This window comes from Manis pentadactyla, chromosome 2, assembly GCF_030020395.1.
Source record: "Manis pentadactyla isolate mManPen7 chromosome 2, mManPen7.hap1, whole genome shotgun sequence".
In the NCBI taxonomy this organism is placed as follows: Eukaryota; Metazoa; Chordata; class Mammalia; order Pholidota; family Manidae; genus Manis; species Manis pentadactyla.
The window spans coordinates 13761070-13782264 of NC_080020.1; the positions used below are offsets into that span (position 1 = coordinate 13761070).

At 42.2% G+C, this 21195-nt stretch overlaps 1 long non-coding RNA gene and 1 pseudogene across 1 annotated transcript in view; both read right to left on the bottom strand.

Annotated features, from left to right (window-relative positions):
* The window catches only part of LOC130680124 (uncharacterized), a 52579-nt gene extending 37334 nt beyond the window's left edge, over nt 1-15245 (bottom strand). Inside the window, exons 1-2 of the long non-coding RNA XR_008993149.1 lie at nt 15049-15245; nt 310-393 (exon numbers count right to left, since the gene is read on the bottom strand). This is a non-coding gene — a long non-coding RNA (uncharacterized LOC130680124). The remainder of the gene's footprint in view (nt 1-309; nt 394-15048) is intronic.
* A 4986-nt stretch (nt 15246-20231) lies between these two features.
* Nucleotides 20232-20994, bottom strand: LOC118928343 (coiled-coil domain-containing protein 172-like; annotated as a pseudogene).
* Between the last annotated feature and the right edge of the window lie 201 nt (nt 20995-21195).

A 21195-nucleotide genomic window follows, 5' to 3' on the forward strand; every position in this document is an offset into this window, starting at 1 on the left:
GCATACAGCTTCTAGGGGAATAGAGCTTCTGTCCAGGGCAAGGTGTTTGTGTCACTTGCAACTAAAGAAGTTCTAAGTAAAACAGATCATTGTTGTACTTCAAGAGAAGAGTTTTGACAGAAAGGTAAGAATGAAATTCACACACTTCTTAAAATAATTAATGAGGGTGGCCATAATGAAAGCAGTAATATATGGCACTCCTCGAAGATTGGACAATAAGTAGGAAAACTGTAAGGAGGAAGCTGGCAAAAAACATGAAAATAAATGAGATTGAAGGCTCAGGAAGGAAGGGGAGATCGATGCACTTACATTTATATTGTCTCAGAGTGATTTTCTGGAGGCAGCCACCTCTGATACAAAGCACTGGAACCCTGCACAGTGACAGTCACCTTTCTCAATTTGATTGATGGAAACAATTTCACAAGTAAATGTGAACAGAAAACAAAAAAGGCAATTCAGGAAGAGGGAAAAGATGAGATAGATACTTTATAATGTCAAACTGTGATAACTAGTCCATAATTTAAAAAGCAGTGTATATGTTTTGAATCACTAATAGTTACTTTTTAATGCCAAGAACCTTATTTCATATTTCATGGATTTCATTCCAGAACAATTCTATAAGCATATGTTTAATATAAAATTTTGACAGTTTTTAGAGACTGTAATAAGAAAGACTGGAAACAACTGTGATAAGAAAGACTGGAAACTATGAATGTATACACCATACTATATCAGTATCTCTATCAAATACAATTATATTTAAAAGAGTAGAGTTAACAAAATTCCTACATTAACTGTAAGGATGAAAAGATCAAAGGTTCTGGACATAAGTTTCTCCATGAAACCTTTTCTGTTCTCCCCACCCTTATCTTGCATAAAATTCTTTCATTAGCTTTTATTCTGAATGTATAGGAAGCTATGTAATTGGTTTGCTCAAGTACTTTCTTGACAGGCACCTAAAATAAAGATAGCTTTGTTTTTGTTCATATTTCTGTGTGTGTGTGTGTTCTAAAACTATCAGCACAAAAACTGAACACAGCAGGTATTCAAATATTCTCTTGTATGAATAAAAGAATGAAAAAATAGTGATTGAATATGGACAATTAAGTCATGTAATCATTTCCTTCATTCTCTTTTTCCTGGTTTTAGAAAATGTCAATTTCTGTTCTTTTTAAGGAATCATGTATGGTTTGTTCAGAGTGTACTAAAGCAAAACTAGACATTTTCCATCGTAAGTAATGCAGATTTTCACTTTGCAAAATTCCTCCACTTAACAATTCATATTGGCTTGTTCTCTAATGTCTACAATTCTACTGTGTGTCTGGGTGTGCACATGGGTATGTGCACAGTATTTGTTTTATATCAGCCATATCCACCTCTTATCACCAACATCCTGAACTTATCTTTGGTTCCCATACTTCTAGTTTGGATGAGAAAAGTTCCAGATATATATTCACTCTAGGACTGCATGAATTAGAACACCTAAAATGCCAGCTCCCAAGCCACTTGGACAGGGCAGGGGCTGGATGGAATGCACACTGGGATGGGTGGATCCTGGATCCAGTGGCAGCCAGGTCCAGGAATCTGCTTTGTCATATATCCTCTCACCGAGTAGTCGCTTATCAATCTATCATTATTCTTTTCAGGAAACTTACAGATTAAGGCTTACATATTAAAAAACACTTCAAGGCATATTTTAAGATAAGTCATTGTATTTCAGACAAATTTCCAATATATTTGTATTCTTAAAAAACATGTAACTTCTTAATTGCAAAAGAAATTTACTCTAGAAAAAAAGTTACTTGGATTATATTGCACAACATGAAGAATAATTTACATAACATACTTTTGAAAAGTGGGACTTTCAACACATGTAACCATATAAACACAAAACCAAAATGAATTGGATGTCTAATATGACAAACATACGTCTGTCAAAACTGACTCAGTGTTTAATGTGCACTTTCACTTCTGCTTGTTTGCTGGGTGCCAGAATAACCCTGATACTAAAGTTTAACAGGAACATTATATGAAAAAAAAAATCACTGATCAATTTACTTTGTGAACGACAACTCAAATATCCTCAATAAAATGTCAGCAAGTTGCATCAAGCAAAATATAAAATGAGTGCTACCTCATAACCAAGCAGAGCTTTTCCTAGGAATGAGAGACTGATTCAACATTAGAAAATTAACCAGTGTAATTCACCACATTAATAGAATAAAAGAGGAAAATCATATGATTGTCTCACTGGAGGCAGTAAAAACAGTAACCATTCAGGGAAAAAAAATTCTCAACAAACTAGAGACTTAATCAACCTAATTATGTCTTAAATTGGGAACAGAAGGGATGTTCTCAATCTGATAAATTATATTTACAAAATTCTTATGAGTGTTGTCAGAATCAATGGTGAAATACTGAATGTTTTGTTCCTAAGATTGTTTTTTTAAGCTGTTTGAAATTTTTAATTGGCAGAAATCATAAAGTAATAATAAATCTTTTAAGTAAAAGATTTTAATGATTTTTCTAAAATAAATCCATGACTATGGGGTATGGCTCTGCAGGTAAGTAGTCTGTGTGCCTTTTCTTCATGCAGTGGTGCTGCTGCCGACAGTTACAGCTAGTATGAATTCCCCCAAATGCTGGTGGGTGCTTCCTTCAAGACCAGGCAGCCTCACTAAATGGCAGCTGGGGACCTTCTTGGCTCCCACTAGAGACCAGAGCCCCCTGGCTGGTTTGGTGGAAAATTTTTCAGGCTTGCTTGACTTGACAAATAAGGAGGCCCATGTCTTCCACCTGGAGGTGGATAATAGAGCAAAACAACCAACGTAGCAAAAATAAACCTTCAAATCTCCAACCTTAGGGCACAGATCCAACCACAGAATTCAATCCCCCTGGTTTGACTTTCTCAGATGTTTGACAAGCCCAGCAAAGACGTCACCATAGCTCTGAAGAATCTTCTATAAAGAAGGTCAGGCCATGGTTCTTATCTGTGATGGTTGTGGCTCAAGAGACCCCTGAAACTCTCTAGCTCCATCCACATATGCACTACGGTCAAACACCAATGTTATTTTTTTGCTAACAAAATGAACCTTGGGGAGTTGGTGACATCTGAAAGAAATGTCTCAGCTGTTGTGCTTAGAGAACATCAAAATGAAGCACATATTCATAGTGGTGATGGCACTGAATGAGGATCACAAGAAGGTGGAGCCGGGCGTCACATGCCACTTGGGGAGAGAGATCTGGAGACTGCATTTGGAAACTTAAGGAATCTTTATTTTGAGGCATACATGTTTAGCCAAACTGAATAGTTTTAATGTTTAAAGAAATTTCTGCAAAGAGAGGATTAAAGATGGCAGCATGCTAGGTGAGACAGAGGCCTCTTCCTAAAATCACATGCAATACAAAAATATAATTATACAAATAATCCTGAAAGAGCAACAGGAAAGAGGGCTGCACTGGACTGCATACGCCTGGAGAAAAGAGCAGACCTCATGGAACAGGGTAACGTACTGAAGCCATGATCCAGTGGGACCCAAGCCCTTCCCGCACCCCAGCTCACCAGTGGGGGGAAGAGAAACGGAGCAGGGAGGGAGTGGAGGCCTGGGACTGCTGAACACCTAGCCCTGGAGATCTGCTCTGGGAGCACAAACTTACATTGTGTGGTGCTCTGGTGATTAGTGGGGTTGGAAAGCTAAGACAGGCAGAATACCTGGAGAGACTGAGATTCCAGCTGCTTGTGGAAAACAGGGATTCATATCTGGCTGCACTGGGACAAAAGAAAGGTGGCAGTCCGAGAGAATTCCTAACAGTGAGAGGGCTGCTGAAGGAGCAAGGATTGCACAGAGCTTATTACTCAGGAGAGTGGACAGGTACACAAAATTTTCAGGGCACACTCTGCCCAGCAGGTTGGGAACTTTAGGATATTCAGATGTCCCCATCCCCCTGGCTAGCTACAAAGCTCCAAGGCCCCCCACCATAACACACAGCCTGCTGTGCCTTCCTCCTGTCCATCCCGCACCTGGCTCACAAACCGGCAGCCCCTGCTCTGGTGTCATGCCAGCCAAAGGGAAGCACCACCTACAGAAATTACAATCACAAAGCATAGAGGCTTACACCTGTGTGTTCAGCCCAGTGGTTCTAGCAGTGGAGACAGGCATAGCAGCCGGGAAGCAGGAAACATCTCTTTCCTCCCCCCAGGCACCAACACCACTCCCCTGCGACCCCCAACATCACTCCAGGGGCTGAGCAGCTCCAGAGACTAGAGCTTCTGGGTACTAGAGGGCACACATACATATATGAAATGTCAAAAGAATCTGGTTAAACCAAAATCATACAAACACCAGAAAAAGAGTCGAATGAAACCGATCTCATCAATCTTCCTGAAAGCGATTTCAAAATAAAAATCATAAACATGCTCATGGAGGTACAGAAAAATATTCAAGAACTCAGCAATGAATTTAGGACAGAGATCCAATCATTATGGAACACAGTATCAGAAATGAAATATACAATGGAAGGCTTTAAAAGCAGATTAGATACAGTGGAGGAGATGACAAATGAAACAGAAATTAGAGAAGAGGAACACAGAGAGGCTGAGACACAGAGAGGAAAAAGGATGCTTAAGAATGAAAGAATATTGAGAGAACTGTGTGACCAATCCAAATGGGACAATATTCGTATTATGGGGGTACCAGAAGAAGAGAGAGAAAAAGGGATAGAAAGTGTCTTTGAGGAGGTAATTGCTGAAAACTTCCCCAATCTGGGGAAGGATATAGTCTCTCAGGCCATGGAGGTGCACAGATCTCCCAACACGAAGGACCCAAGGAAGACAACACAAAGACATATAATAATTAAAGTGGCAAAGATCAAGGATAAAGACAGACTATTAAAAGCAGCCAGAGAGAGAAATAAGAGAAAGCCCATCAGGCTAACATAAGACTTCTCAGCAGAAATGTTACAGGCCAGAAGGGAGTGGCATGATGTATTTAATGCAATGAACCAGAAGGGCCTCAAACTAAAAATATTTTATCCAGCAAGATTATCATTTAATTTTGAAAGAGGGATTAAATAATTTTCAGATAAGCAAAAGCTGAGAGAATTTACCTCCCACAAACTGTCTCTACAGTGTATTTTGAAGGAACTGCAATAGATGGAAGTGTTCCTAAGGTTTAATAGCTGTCACCAGAAGTAATAAAACCACAGTAAAAGAAGTAGAACAGTTAATTACTAAGCAAATGCAAAATTAAATCAATTACCCCCAAAGTCAATCAAGGGATAGACAAAGAGTACAGAATATGATACCTAATATATAAAGAATGGAGGAAGAAGAAAAAGGAGGATAAAAAAAGAACCTTTAGATTGTGTTTGTAACCTTGAACCTCTGGTTACCACAAATCTAAAGCCTGCAATGGCAATAAGTACATACCTATCGATAATCACCCTAAATGTAAATGGTCTCAATGCATCAATCAAAAGACACAGAGTCACTGAATGGATTAAAAAACAGGACCCAACTCTATGCTGCCTACAAGAGACTCACTTTAAACCCAAAGACATACACAGACTAAAAGTGAAGGGATGGAAAAAGATATTTCATGCAACTAAGAGGAAGAAAAAAGCAGGAGTTGCAGTACTTGTATCAGACAAAATAGACTTCAAAACAAAGAAAGTAACAAGAGACAAAGAAGGACATTACATAATGATAAAGGGGTCAATCTAACAAGAAGATATAACTGTTATAAATATCTATGCACCCAACACAGGAGCACCAGCATATGTGAAACAAATACTAACAGAATTAAAAGGGGAAATAGAACACAATGCATTCATTCTAGAAGACTTCAACACACCACTCACTCTGAAGGACAGATCAACCAGACAGAAAATAAGTAAGGACACAGAGGCACTGAACAACAACACACTAGAACAGATGGACCTAACAGACATCTACAGAACTCTACACCCAGAAGCAACAGAATACACATTCCTCTTAAGTGCACATGGAACATTTTCAAGAATAGATCATATACTAGGCCACAAAAAGAGTCCTGTTAAATTCAAAGAGATTGAAATTGTACCAACCAGTTTCTCAGACCACAAAGGCATGAAACTAAAAATAAATTATGCAAAGAAAATGAAAAATCCCACAAACACATGGAGGCTTCACAACATGCTCCTAAATAACCAATTGATCAATAACCAAATTAAAAGAGAGATCAAGCAATATATGGAGACAAATGACAACAATAATTCAACACCGCAACATCTGTGGCACGAAGGGATGGCTGTGCTATGAGGAAAGTATATTGCAATACAGGCCTACCTCAAGAAAGAAGAACAATCCCATATGAACAGTCTAAACTCACAATTAATGAAAATAGAAAAAGAAGAAATGAGGCCCAAAGTTAGTAGAAGGAGGAACATAATAAAGATTAGAGCATAAATAAATAAAATCGAGAAGAATATAACAATAGATAGAATCAATGAAAGCAGGAGCTAGTTCTTAGAGAAAATAAACGAAATATATAAACCCTTAGCCAGACTTACCAAGAAAAAAAAAAAGTCTACACACATAAACAGAATCAGAAATGAGAAAGGAGAAATCACTATGAACACACAGAAATACCAAGAATTATTAGAGACTATGAAAAATTTTATGCTAACAAACTGGACAACGTAGAAGAAATGGACTTTCTAGAAAAATACAACCTTCCAAGGCTGACCAAGAAAGAAACAGAAAATCTGAACAGACCAATTACCAGCAACAAAATTGAAATCCTAATCAAAAAACTACCTAAGAACAAAACCCATTGGCCAGATAGCTTTACCACTGAATTTTATCACACATTTAGTGAAGACCTAATATCCATCCTCCTTAAAGTTTTCCAAAAAGTAGAAGAAGAGGAAATACTTCCAAACTCATTCTAAGAAGCCAGCATCACTCTAATACCAAAACCATGCAAAGACACAAAAAAGAAAATTACAGACCAATATCCCTGATGAACATAGATGCAAAAATACTCAACAAAATATTAGCAAACCAAATTCAAAAATGTATCAAGAAGATCATCCACCATGATCAATTAGGATTTATTCCAGGGATGCAAAGATGGTACAATATTCAAATATCCATTAACATCATCTACCACATCAACAAAAAGGACAAAAACCACATGATCATCTCCATAGTTGCTGAAAAAGCATTAGACAAAATTCAACATCCATTCCTGATAAAAACTCTCAACAAAATGGGTATAGAGGGCAAGTACCTCAACATAATAAAGGCCATATATGACAAACCAACAGCCAACATCATACTGAACAGCCAGAAGCTGAAAGCCTTTCCTTTAAGATCGGGAACAAGACAAGGATGCCCACTCTCCCCACTTTTATTCAAAATAGTTCTGGAGGTCCTCGCCATGGCAATCAGACAACACAAAGAAATAAAGGGCATCCAGATTGGTAAGGAAGAAGTTAAACTGTCTGCAGATGACATGATATTGTACATAAAAAACCCTGAAGAATCCACTCCAAAACTACTAGATCTAATATCTGAAATCAGCAAAGTTGCAGGATACAAAATTAATACACAGAAATCTGTTGCATTCCTATACACTAATGATGGACTAGCAGAAAGAGAAATCAGGAAAACAATTTCATTCACAATTGCATCAAAAAGAATAAAATACCTAGGAATAAACCTAACCAAGGAAGTGAAAGACCTATAATCTGAAAACTACAAGACACTCATGGGAGAAACAGAAGACACAAATAAATGGAAACACATCCCATGCTCATGGACAGGAAGAATTAACATTGTTAAAATATGGCCTTCCTGCCTAAATCAATCTACAGATTCAATGCAATTCCTATCAAAATACCAACAGCATTCTTCAATTAATTAGAGAAAATTGTTCTAAAATTCAAGTGGAACCACAAAAGACCCTGAATAGCCAAAGCAATCCTGAGAAGGAAGAATAAAGCTGGGGGGATTACACTCCCCAACTTCAAGCTCTACTACAAAGCCACAGTAATAAAGACAATTTGGTACTGGCACAAGAACAGGACAATAGACCAATGGAACAGACTAGAGAGCCCAGATATAAACCCAACCACATATGGTCAATTAATATACGATAAAGGAGCCATGGACATACAATGGGGAAATGACAGCCTCTTCAACAACTGGTGTTGCCAAAACTGGGCAGCTACATATAAGAGAATGAAACTGGATTATTGTCTAACTCCATGCACAGAAGTAAACTTTAAATGGATCAAAGACCTGAATGTAAGTCATGAAACCATAAAACTCTTGGAGGAAAATATAAGCAAAAATCTCCTGAATATAAACATGAGCAACTTCTTCCTGAATGCATCCCCTCAAGCAAGGGAAACAAAAGTAAAACGGAATAAATGGTGCTACATCAAACTAAAAAGCTTCTGTACGGCAAAGGACACCAGCAACAGAACAAAAAAGGCATCCTACAGTATGGGAGAATATATTTGTAAATGACTGAGAATATATTTGCAATCCTGAGAAGGAAGAATAAAGCTGGGGTTTATTAATAAAACCCGACAAGGGGTTAACATCCAAAACACATAAATAACTCACATGCCTCAACACCCAAAAAGCAAATAACCTGATTAAAAAATGGGCAGAGGATATGAACAGACAATTCTCCAGAGAAGAAATTCAATGGCCAACAGGCACATGAAAAGATGCTTCACATCACTAATGATCAGAGAAATGCCATTTAAACCACAATGAGATATCACCTCACATCAGTAAGGATGGCCAGCATCAAAAAGACTAAGAACAACAAATGTTGGCGAGGATGTGGAGAAAGGGGAGCCCTCCTGCACTGCTGGTGGGAATGTAAACTAGTTCAACCATTGTGGAAAGCAGTATGGAGGTTCCTCAAAAAACTAAAAATAGAAATACCATTTGACCCAGGAAACCCACTCCTTGGAATTTACCCAGAGAATACAAGTTCTCAGATTCAAAAAGACATATGCACCCCTATGTTTATTGCAGCACTCTTTACAATAGCCAAGATATGGAAGCAACCTAAGTGTCTGTCAGTAGACAAATGGATAAAGAAGATGAGGTACACAGTGGAATACTATTCAGCCATAAGAACCGAACAAATCCTACCATTTGCAACAACATGGATGGAGCTGGAGGATATTATGCTCAGTGAAATAAGCCAGGCAGAGAAAGACAAGTGCCAAATGATTTCCCTCATTTGTGGAGTATAACAGAGAAACAAAACTGAAGGAACAAAATAGCAGCAAACTCACAGACTCCAAGAAGGGACTAGTGGTTACCAAAGGGGAGATGGTAGGAGAGGGCAGGTGGGGAGGGAGGGAGAAGGGAACTGAGGGGCATTATGTTTAGTTCACATGGTGTGGGGGGTCACGGGGAGAACAGTGTAGCACAGAGAAGGCACATAGTGGATCTGTGGCATCTTACTACACTGATGGACAGTGACTGCAGTGGGGTGAGGAGGGACTTCATTACATAGGTAGGTGTAGTAACCACATTGTTTTTTCATTTGAACCCTTCATAAGAGTGTATATCAATTGTACCTTAATAAAAAAAAGAAAAGAAAAGGTGCAAAATCATTTTGGAATCCATCCTTTCCTCCCCATTTCCATGGCCTCAGCACAGATCTCATCATCTCTGGACCGAGGAGCACTGTGTTTCCCCAGGGACACCCCCACCCCAATCCTCTCTGGTCCCGGGTTAAACACCTCTCTGGTGCCTACTGCCTGCAGGCTAAAGTCCAAGCACGGCCCTTCCCTGTGTCTCCAATCCTATCCCCCACTTCCCCACCCAGCCGCCCTGTGCACATGAGCAATACACGGTACCCTTAGCACCACAGACCAGCCTGCGCTGGACCCCGACAGGCAAGGCTCCCAGCTGAGTACTGAGCACGCTGCATGCACCACCTCATGCAGTCTTCACAACGAGATGCGGTGGGTAGGGACTCTTACTATCTCCGATCACACGGGCGGAAAATGAAGCCTAGACAGCCACTCTGGGGGGCCGTCCCCCTAGGTCAGCAGCGCCTGCCCTGCTCCCACACTCCCCGTGGCCTGGAGCCCAGCGGCTCCTCCTGCGCCCTGCATCCCCCCGCGGTCTCCTTCCAGCTCCGTCCCGGTTGTCCTTCCCCAGTTAGGCCGCTCTTCACCCCGAGTGATAACTCCGTCTCTGGTGTCCCCGTGACACTTCACACATTCCTCATTAGAAGGTTACCACACTACATCATAATTATTTGTACACGTTCCAACCAACCAATTAGAGTGTGAACCCTCGAAAATAATACATTTTTTAAAAACTCTTTCCTTTTCCTCTGACCATACATAGCAGGTAGGTAGTAAACCAAGAACAGGTGTGTCAGTATTCACTGTGTGTGGTTTCCTCCCCTCCTGTTCTTGCATATTCGACTCCCACCCCACGTTTCAAAGCCTAATGACAGCTTTCCCTCTGGTCACTTTTCTTTCCAATCCTCTTCCTAACCAGTGGTGGATTAACTTCTCCAAAACACAGCTCTGAGCCTGGCTCTTCTCTGCTCAAAAATATCCCTGACCCCTCGGTGCTTTCCAAGCAGTGCATAGGTTCTTTACTCCGGAACTGATGTGACCATGACCTTGCCTTGGTGATTTCACCTTAACTTGGGTCATTCCCCTACACCAAACCAAATGACGCCACTTCCTGTTCTCTCAAAGCACATAACGTTCTGTACGCCTTACCCCCGAAATACTCCACCCGCCTCTTCAAAACTACCTGAACAAATCTCACCTTCTTCCGACGGATTCATTCACCCTTAGGAAACCGTCCTTGATTGGGCACATGGAGAGAACTACAGCTCTTCTGAATCCCACGGCATTGTGCTTTTACCTCTTTTGTGGGCTTTAATCTGCTCTGCACAGTTGTCCTATGATTTAGATACTTAGCTCATTCATAATCTCCTTGAATCATCACTATTCCTTACAGAACTGCACCAAACCTGAGTGCCTCATACCTGGCAGTGCCCAATAAATTTGGTTTGGCATATTTTTTATTAATATAAAAATGGTAGGTTATGCTCAAACCTAACTTTTATGTTTTTTTTTTAATTAATGTGAAGTCAAATTGTTTGAATAACCTTGCTATCTTCCATTAAGACTCTAACACTGTGGCATGTCAAAAAACAGTTTTGGAAAAATACTGATGTTAACTGGCCTCCGTCTTTTAAGTCAGATCAAAGGGTGGAAAAATCACCTATGTGGGTAGTAATCACACAGTGACAGCCAGTGTCAAACACGGGGCTAAGCATTTAATGTGCATAATTTCCTTGGTTCTTACAAACCGCCAAGGCGGATTAAGCTATTTCACACCTTATGCTTGAGACGGGAGAGGCCTAGAGACGTGCAGCAGTTTGCCCAGTGGGAGGTATCTTTTGAATGGCAGAGACAGGATCCCAACCAAGCTAGAAACATTTACGGAAAGACTGAAGTTCCCTGTAAAGCAGTTACAATGGATGCTCACCATTCATCTACGGCATATTTCAACATTATCACAAACTACTGAATCTATACTGCACGACTGGGGACAGGTCCCTTTCCTAGTGACCTGATTCGACCACAGATTTCGGATAAGCCACAGACTTAGCAGGAAGACCAGCAGTAACACTCTAAATTCTGCACCTTTACAAGGGAACAGGCAGTACTACCCACAAGTATAAATACTAAACTGCATTTTTATTTTATTTTATTTTTGAGAGGGCATCTCTCATATTTATTGATCAAATGGTTGTTAACAACAATAAAATTCTGTATAGGGGACTCAATGCTCAATGCACAATCATTAATCCACCCCAAGCCTAATTCTCGTCAGTCTCCAATCTTCTGAAGCATAACGAACAAGTTCTTACACGGTGAACAAATTCTTACACAGTGAGTAAGTTCTTACATGGTGAACAGTACAAGGGCAGTCATCACAGAAACTTTCGGTTTTGATCACGCATCATGAACTATAAGCAATCAGGTCAAATATGAATATTCGTTTGATTTTTATACTTGATTTATATGTGGACCCCACATTTCTCCCTTTATTATTATTATTATTATTATTATTTTTAATAAAATGCTGAAGTGGTAGGTAGATGCAAGATAAAGGTAGAAAACATAGTTTAGTGTTTATTGTAAGAGAGCAAATGTAGATGATCAGGTGTGTGCCTGTAGACTGTGTGTTAATCCAAGCTAGACAAGGGCAATAAAACATCCACGGATGCAGAAGATTTCTCTCAGAACAGGGGGGGTGAGGTTCTAAGCCTCACCTCTAAACAGCATTTTTAAACCAAGGAACATATTTAGGACTCATTCAACTGGTCATTGTCCTTACGACAAAGCTGACCACTAGGTGGCAGGCGTGTACTTTAACAAGGGGGTTTTCCTACAGTGCGCTAAGATGAAGGTAGCTTCAGTTTTCCCAGCTCTTACAGTTTACAAAATCTTGTTAAACTACTTAGTTTTCAAAGATTACTTTGTCACTTTTAGAGTGGTATGTTCCAAATAAACGTTTCTAAGAAAGAAAATCATTCTCCCTTATTGAAAACTGCATTACTTATTTAATATAATATACACACTTCAATAATAACCACAGCTCAAACTAGCTTTAAACATTACGTACAGCCATACTATCAATGAATTCAATAAAAAATAATATGCTGTACATTATAACAAAGACTAAAATTTAACTTTCTGTAATGCTATTTAAGACAAACTGCTTTTAATCCAGGAAGGGTGGAATTCCTGCATTTTACCAGGTGTTTTTTGTTTGTTTCATCTTGTTTGTATTTTGTTTCCAAATGTCAAAATAAAAGATTTTGCGAGCACTTCTCAGCAAGTAACAATGAACATCAACAAAATATAAAATGAAAATTGGGCAAAACCATTATTTTTTTTTTTTTGACATTTAAAAGTACAAGAGGAAGCTTCATTCGCTATACAAGAACTTTGAGGAAAGAAATGCAACTTAAAAATGGGATAAGCAGAAGATAAGAATGTGATAAATAACTGAAGGGGAACAAATTAATGAGAATGTTTGATATCTTGATTTGGATGGTGGTTACATGAATGTATACAGTCATAATGCATCAAGCTACACATTAAGATTTATGCATTATATGGGTCCTTAATAAGAAAAAATTTTAAAAAGAAACTGATCATCCAGAAAAAGAAAAATGTGATAAACATCTTGAGGCAAATTTGTAGGATTATCTATCAATATATGTGTTCTTTTAATAACTTGTGTCCTGCTATTTTTGGTGACCTCTGGTGAGCAGAAATTAAATTGCACATTAAAATTAATTTATATCTTATATTAAATTGATTACATATTTTATATTATGTATTACTTATATTAAAATTATATAATTAGAGTGCAAATATACATGTAAAACTTTATAATCATCAAAAGCCACTCTCAGAAGCAATTAAGTTAGAAACTAACTCATGTTCACTTAATATGCCTTCAGAAATAAAATATTTTAAGGATTTTTTTTCTGTTAAGCAGAAAATAATAACCCACCTTTAACATAAAGAACCTGCTAGATCTATGCAAATCCTTTTTTGGGGTTTGGGATGGGGGTTCCAAACCATCAATGGGGCAGGTCGTGGGGCTTGGTGGGAGGAATTGTGGCTTCCTCTCACCATCTGGGAGGAGTGGAGCCCAGACTGGTTCAGGCATAGGCCCGTTATAGAAAGCAGAGCTACGCAGAAACTGAAGCTCCTTCCCAAGGCGGGCAACTAGTCCTGCACCCTTACAACTGTTCCACAGGCTTCTTGGAAAGAGCTAGTGAGTGAATCGTCATCAACACACAAAACCTCTGGAAGACTACTGGCCCTGAGGTCTCCATACTGTCCTAGGTCCACAAAATCAAGGGAGCCTCACTTCCCTGACTGACCAGGATTCCTTCAGCTTGACTTAGATCTGAAAGTGATCTGCAATAGGCTTAACTTTCTAGGTCTCTCTGAAAAGTGAAGATAAAAAATGGACGGTCCAGAGGGTGTTGTGCTTTCTGAGTTCCCAAGGGCTGCTATGAAATCACTCATCTGCAGGCGTTGAGTCAAAACTGAGGTCCTCTCCAGGATCAGTGGGAAGGAACAGCTGGCTAGGGAATTATTTTCTATGGCAAGTACCAATTTATACCTACAAAATAGTCTAGGAATGTATATGAAGAATAATTTGCAATATATACACATGGGTGCACTCCCTCCTCTTTCAGCCATGTACGGTAATATTACTGAATGTCTTTATAAAGTGAAAATTATATAGTGAGGTGAAGTGGTCTGGGTGCTTGAAAGGATATGAGAACATTGCTCTTGTGGCCTTGACAGTTATTAGCTGATTCAATTCATGAAATGGTTGTGTTCTACTCTAAAAAGAAGCCCAATAACCATCATAAACACTTCTTTGAACTGCCATCACTCAGGGGTTGACAGGTATCAAACTGTACGTTTCTAACTCATCCTGAGAAACAGATCAGAACATGTAATGGTCTCAGCACAAAGAATCTCATTTATATGTATTCTGTTGGAAAGGTTTAGAAAACAGTTTAAGAACAGTTTAAAATATAGAGAGAGCTATGGGTGATAAATAACATTTCGGAAATCAAATTTCCTGAGAACCTCTATTAGCTGCATGGGGTGGAAGAGGGGTTTTTATCGACTCCCCCCCACCTCTGCCCCAATCTAGCATATGGTTGGAGCTCAATAAATAGCTTTGAATAAATGGTGTGCTAAGTGCCACCTCAAGGAATTTCACACATTCATTAGCAATTCACTTCAAAAGAGATAAAGATGACTTCCACCCTTGGTAAGCAGAAACTTGAGGAGAGTAACAGGGCAGCACAATCCGCACGCGGCGCCGGGTCCTGTGGCAGCAGATGGAGAAGGAGCAGATGCCAAGGGAAACCCCTGTGCGCCCGGCCATGTCCAGGGGAGACAAGCACCGTCAGGCGGCAGGGCACCCGCAGGAAGCCCCCGCTCTGCACTTACCTCCTGCCTCTTTTCTTCTGAACCCGAAGCCCCGCAGGGGCTCTGCTGAGGGCGGCTGCTGGCTCCGCTGTCCTCACCGCCTTCGCCGCAGGTGGCTTGCTCTGAATCCTGCAGGGACACAGGCCCCTGCCCCCTCCGAGCAGAACCCTCTGCCCTTTCCCCACTGTCCCCTGAACTCGGGGACTGCACGCTTAGACGGCTCCAGCGCCGGGGGCCGGGAGGCTTGGGTGTGGAGGGCCTCGGGGGAGCGGAGGGCTGCTCCAGGTCGAATGGGAACTGGCTCCCAGGGGGTGCTGCACCCCAGGCTTTGCTCGACACTTCGCGGGCAATCGGGCCCGACGCGGCGCTGCCGGCGCACGGACGGGTGCTCGCCGCCGCCCCGGAGCTGCTCCCTTCCGGGGCACGAGGGCTGCGTCCGCGGCCGCCCGGGACGCCGGCAGCAGGGTGGCCCCGAGGCCCGGGGACCCCGCGCCCCTGCCCCGCGCGCGCTCCAGCTCGGCGCCCGGCGCGAGTAGGCGTCGTGCAGCCGGCTGTGCAGCTGCAGCCGCCCGCCTGCCTCGGGCGCCCCGCCGCGGGCGCGCTCTCCCCCCCCGGAGCCCTCCTCCCACTGAGCCTCTCCGCGCCCGCCGCCGGGCGGCTGGGCGTCCTGTGCGGCGCCGGCCTCGCCCGCGCGCCCCCCCACCCCGGGGTGCTGCCGCTGCCCTCGGGCTCCGTCGCCGGGAGCCCACGCCCCGGGGGCCCCGGAGGTCCGGGCACAGCTCCCGTCTGCGGCCCTGCCGGCGGAGGCGGCGGGAGCGGGGCGCGCGCCTCCGGAAGGCGTCGTCCGCGTCCTCGGGGTACGAGCGGGCGAACGCGGCCCCCGCCCCGGCCCGCGCTCCTCGCACCTCCTCGGCGGGGCGCCCGCGGCGGCCGTGCCCACAGCGGGCTCTGAGGCGTTTCCCTCGGGCGCACCTGCCGCCCCCGGTGCTGACGTCCCTTAAGGACTGAAGACTGCAACTTTTTGAAAGATCCCGTTTTCCGAAAGGAGGCGAGGGCGTTCCGCACGGAGGGCCGACCCACCAGGCCTCCGGAGCGCGGCCTCTCGGGGAGGCGCCCGTTCGCTTCCTGCTCGCTGAGAAGAGGCGCAGGAGCTTGGCGGGGCTGAGCCTGGCGTCCGGCGCCTCCGCCTCGGGGCCGTGGCTGCCGCTGCACCCCCCATTCTGGCACGCTGGGTAGGTCCCTATTTGGGGGTCCGAGACTGAACAGGGGATTGCGGCGAGTCGCCCATGACCATTCGGGGCTGTTGTCATGTTCTCCGGGCCGGGAACCCGTGGCCACAGGGCAGCGTGGTGCAAACCCACAGGTGCACCTGCGTCCAGCGGCCCCGGGTGCAGACCTGCATCTCCCGGGCGGCTGCCGGCCTGCCCTCCCCCCTGCTGTGCACACCAGGCTCCTCAGCTGTGTCCACCGCCTGCAGCAGAAAACAAAGCAGGGGTTTAGCTATTTTCCCCCACAGAAGAGCCTCTGTAAGCAGAGGCTAGTTATTCTGTTTACTAATTGCTTACAAAAAATAAAAAGGCACTTCCGTATGACAGAGCTGATCAAATAAAAACTATTTAAATTAAGTTACAATTTTACCTTTTTCCCCCTAATTCAATTTCGACATTAATTAAAGGGAAGAATGCAAATATACATTCTTAAAAAAAAATACTCATGGGTTGTATATTCATTATGACAGTAAATTCCTGAATCCATTGAAACTTCAGGCTAAACTTTTGGGAAAACTGCTGGAATACAAAAGCCAAGACATCATTCAAGACTGTGTCTTCTGTTTCTCTGAAACAGAAATTTTAACTATCCAAAAACAAAAAAGAGAACTATTTCAAAATGTGTCACAGTGAAATACCAGCCTACACTAAATTAACACAGCTCACACCGAGTGCTTAGTGTGCGAGGACTAGTTAGTGCATGACAGTGCAAGGGCTGTGATGCAGACTAAGATGCCCTCGGCTGCTTCTCGTCTACAAAATAGCCCAAAACTCTACTGAGACAGCTGCCAAGTGCTACAGGGACACATGAGCCAGAGGGAGCCGGCTGAGGTCACAGGGTGCTGGGCTTTCTGAAGGAGTTGGCATTAGTGAGCGGCCTCTACCAACAGGTTCTAACTGGCCGGGGAAAAGAGAGAGATGAGGGTAATTCTGAAACACCAGAAATGCAGATAGAAAACCTCAAACCAATAGTGCACCTTCCTCCGTCCCCAGGCCCTGAAGCCCGCCCCCTACCTGTGTCCCTGCTCTCTCCCCCAAGGGAAAATGCTGCTGTCCTTTGCTGATCAAGCCAAGGCCTGCTTAGCCTTCCAGGGCCAGCAGAAATGCCACAGCCCCCTGTTCTCAATAAGTGATTAATGATGGAAGGAAGGATTATGACAATAACTGTAAAAGGGTGCCATGTATTAAATGCTTCCTATATGCCAGGTCTCTGTATGAAGTGCCTTAAAAAGCAGTGAGCAGCACTCATACAAACCTACACGGTCAACAGACTGATTTTCATTCTAGAGATAATCAAATGCATGCTTGAGCAGGTGAGGTAACTCATTTCGGGGTTCTGCAGCTGCCCCCTAAACTGATGCTCTTTTCTACTGCTTCAGACCAACAGAGAGGCAGAGCCGGGATGTGAACCCCAGGCATCTGACTCCAAGCTCAGTGCCTCATGACATGACCCTGACTAAGTCAAATCCCAGAAGTCCTTACAATGCCAGTCAAGGCCACTGTTCCAAAGAGAATATATAAAAGCAGAAGAGAAGGAGACAGTGGTATGAAGACCTTGAGGTTAGGTCCCAGTTTAGCTAATCCTTCACAAATGCAGAAGAAAAGCCGACCATGCAGAGAGGTCTCATCTGATTCCACTCTCCAAATTCTCTGATGGCTTCATTTTTATTTGCCCCTACATCATGCCCACTGAGGAAGGATTCCCAGAAAGGGCTGATTCCATATGGGACGAGGAAGGCTACATAGACGTGGACCCTGGAGCCTTTCTGATGTCCGGGCACCTCATTTCATTAGTCAGAAGACTGATGAAGCCATGCCCTTTACTGTTTAATGTTCTAATAGGGAAATAAGGGAACCCGAGAGCTGTGTTTGCAGCTGAATGAGCCATATAAGCAGAATCGTCCTAGCACTAAGGCTGGATGTGATGTTTACAACAAGTTGCAAAATGAATCCAACATTCAGAATCACCTGTCCACCCTCACCTGCTCTGGGAGGGATGGGATGGTGGTGGTTCCAGCTTCTCCCCATCTTCAACTGAAGCAGATAGTTTATGCAAACTGCCAAGTCCACTCACAGGCAATGACTGACTGCACATTACAGGAAGCAAAGGCTGAGTCAGAGGTGTGAGTAGTCTCCTGGAATATTGAAGGCATTCCCCAGTACACAGAGAGATACTTATTTCTTAAATGCATTTAAGGAAATCTTCCTCCAATCATTAGTAACTATTAAGCTAGCTGAGCAGTGACTTCAGTAGCTAAAAATGACAAAGAATGCATACTCTGTAGAAGTCCAGGAAAGTCACTAAACAAGAAAGCAGCAAAACCAGCAACAATAACACAAATCCCAGTGAGAAGGATATCTGAACATTTAATGTTTTTTTATCAATAAGTTTTATTCTGCATGTAAGTCATTGTGTGACAGTTATGCAAATAAGTGGTAGATCTCTAGTTCACAATAATAGTTCGGCTACAAAACCAGAAATGAACAAAAATTTCTGGTAAGTGAAAAGGGCTTTGTGTGTAACTCAATCTGCATATTAATAATATGATGCACATTTAGTAACAGATATTTGTGATATCTAAAATGTGGGTAAATGGATTAAAATAAAACTGAAATCATGACTAATCCCAATAACCATTTTCAACTCTATACTTGCATATAAAATAGATTAAAATTCCCTGGTACCACTATTTTTTTTCTTCTTAAGCAAAAATAATTTACTGTTAAATATTTAAATAATCAAAATAGAAATCACTTCTGAAAATACAAATAACTTAAACAGATGGCAATTGCTATACATCTCAAAGGAGAACTTTAACTTGCAATTGAAAAAAAAATAAGGGTGTAAAACAACACATACAAAAAGCTATGCCAATAAAGGACTTTCTCTGAAACTAGACTACCTGAACATCAGTAGATATAAGACATAGGCAAACATCTCATATTTGATTAGGCTAATTCGGCTACAACCACAGAAGAAAACATGAGTCTAACACTTGGACTCGGTACTTTGACATATATCTCCAAGTAGGATTTGTTTTCCTTCCCCCACCTACCCCAATTTAAGGCCTTGATGAACGGTTACTTTCAACACAGTTTTTTAGAAACTAGTGAAAATACCTCTGTCTTCCTAGTCAGGATTGCTAAAAGGAGAAAGATATGTGGAGTTGGAAATTTGATGGCAATAGCAAATTTAATCGAATGTAAGTACACTGGTTTCAATTGTAATGTTTCAAGCCAACAGCAAAAATGAATCCTCGTGGCTATAAGGAGATTATGTACTTTCCCAAGTGTTACTTCATTTGAACCAACACTAGCCTGAGGAAGAAAACTGGCCGGCACCAACTGCTAGAGAATGGCCGCAGGGGCCCAGACTTAACTCTACAGACAACATCTAATGAAAACTGGAGAAAAATGGCTTTTGCAGATGATAGGCCTCAGAGAACCTCTGTCAACAGACATCTTATGATTAAGGAAGGAATACAATGAAAGTGAGCATCTTCGTTGGTGTACATGGCACTGACAAAACTGGATCAGTAATCTGATCATTTGTTCCTACATGTGTTTCATTGGACCCATGGTAAGCTGCAACAAAGAATGAATAACATCAGAAAGTACAGATCAGTTTGAGGGTCAGGGGGCTAGAAGAAGCCTGAGAACAAAACATCTACCTCTCCTTTTTCCTTCCTTTAGAAATGAAATCAAACCACACAAGAACCCTTAACATTCCAGCAGGTAACTAGACAAAAAAATTATTTTTCTTAAGTGCTAATATACCAATTCTAAATATCAATGACTTTGAACATTCTAGACCTCACATGCTCCAGAAGAATCTGTTGTAATGGGTATCATTCATATATCCATCACTGAGAACACAAAGAGTTTATTTTAAAATGGTTTGATCAAATCTCAGACAGCTGATGAATTCTTAAGAAGTTAGTTGTTTTCTTGAAGATCTTTCTGTGCCAATGTCAACTCCAAAAATTATCTCTCTTTGGAGAGCTTCACAAGCACTTTGCATGTCATCTCCTTATAAAGTTCTAATCTTTTTAAGCCTTAAGCATTCAGCATCATTTTGAGGCTTTTCGTTGATTTTTACTTTTCCCTCGTCTAGGTATTTGGTAGTACAAATGGCTTCATTCTTTTTATCTTCAAAAACTAAGTTTTCTCTGCTGAGTAAATAATTCTTGTATTAATTCACTTTTGTTTTTGAAATTCATTTAACCGGCCACTTTCATGTTCTATTGACTTCATTTCCATTTTCAAAATGTTTGCCTGGTTTTGTAAGTCAGATATTTCAATCTTGAGATTTTCTTTCATCAGAAGTTCTCTTTACTTCGTTATTTCATACTCATTATTGAAGTCTGTAACTTCCTTAATAAATTTTTCCTCTTCTGTCTCTTTTTCCTTTGTAGCATCAAAAGTTTCGAGAAGCATATTCCTTTGGTTTGTGATTTCACCGCACTGTCTTTCAGAGGCATTTTCATGAGTCCTCAAAAGCTGTAAGAGGAAGGCTTTTTCAGAAAACCGCCGAACCTTAGGTTCCAGCTTGATTCTCTCTTCCTTCAGCTCCTCTGTCGCCTTCTCCGTGGTCTCACCCATCCGTTTCTTGCCGCCTTCCTTCCCGCAGCAGGTGCCGACCCTCCTGGGCCCCCTGCTCGGAGAGAATGATGCGCTCCCACAGGGACTCTGAACTCATCTCAGGCCCCGGCTGCGGAGGATGCTGTTTTCGTCCTTAATTATTTTATAACCGAGTCTGAGGATCCCTTTCTTGGGAGGGCAGGCCCCAAATCCCGTTTGACTGACCAGTGGGTCTTCACCTGCTGCGCTTGTCAAGGAGGCTCGCTTCTCACTTCCCTTGGGATGTGGGGCTGGGGGCAGCCTCCGGGGCGGCCTCGGG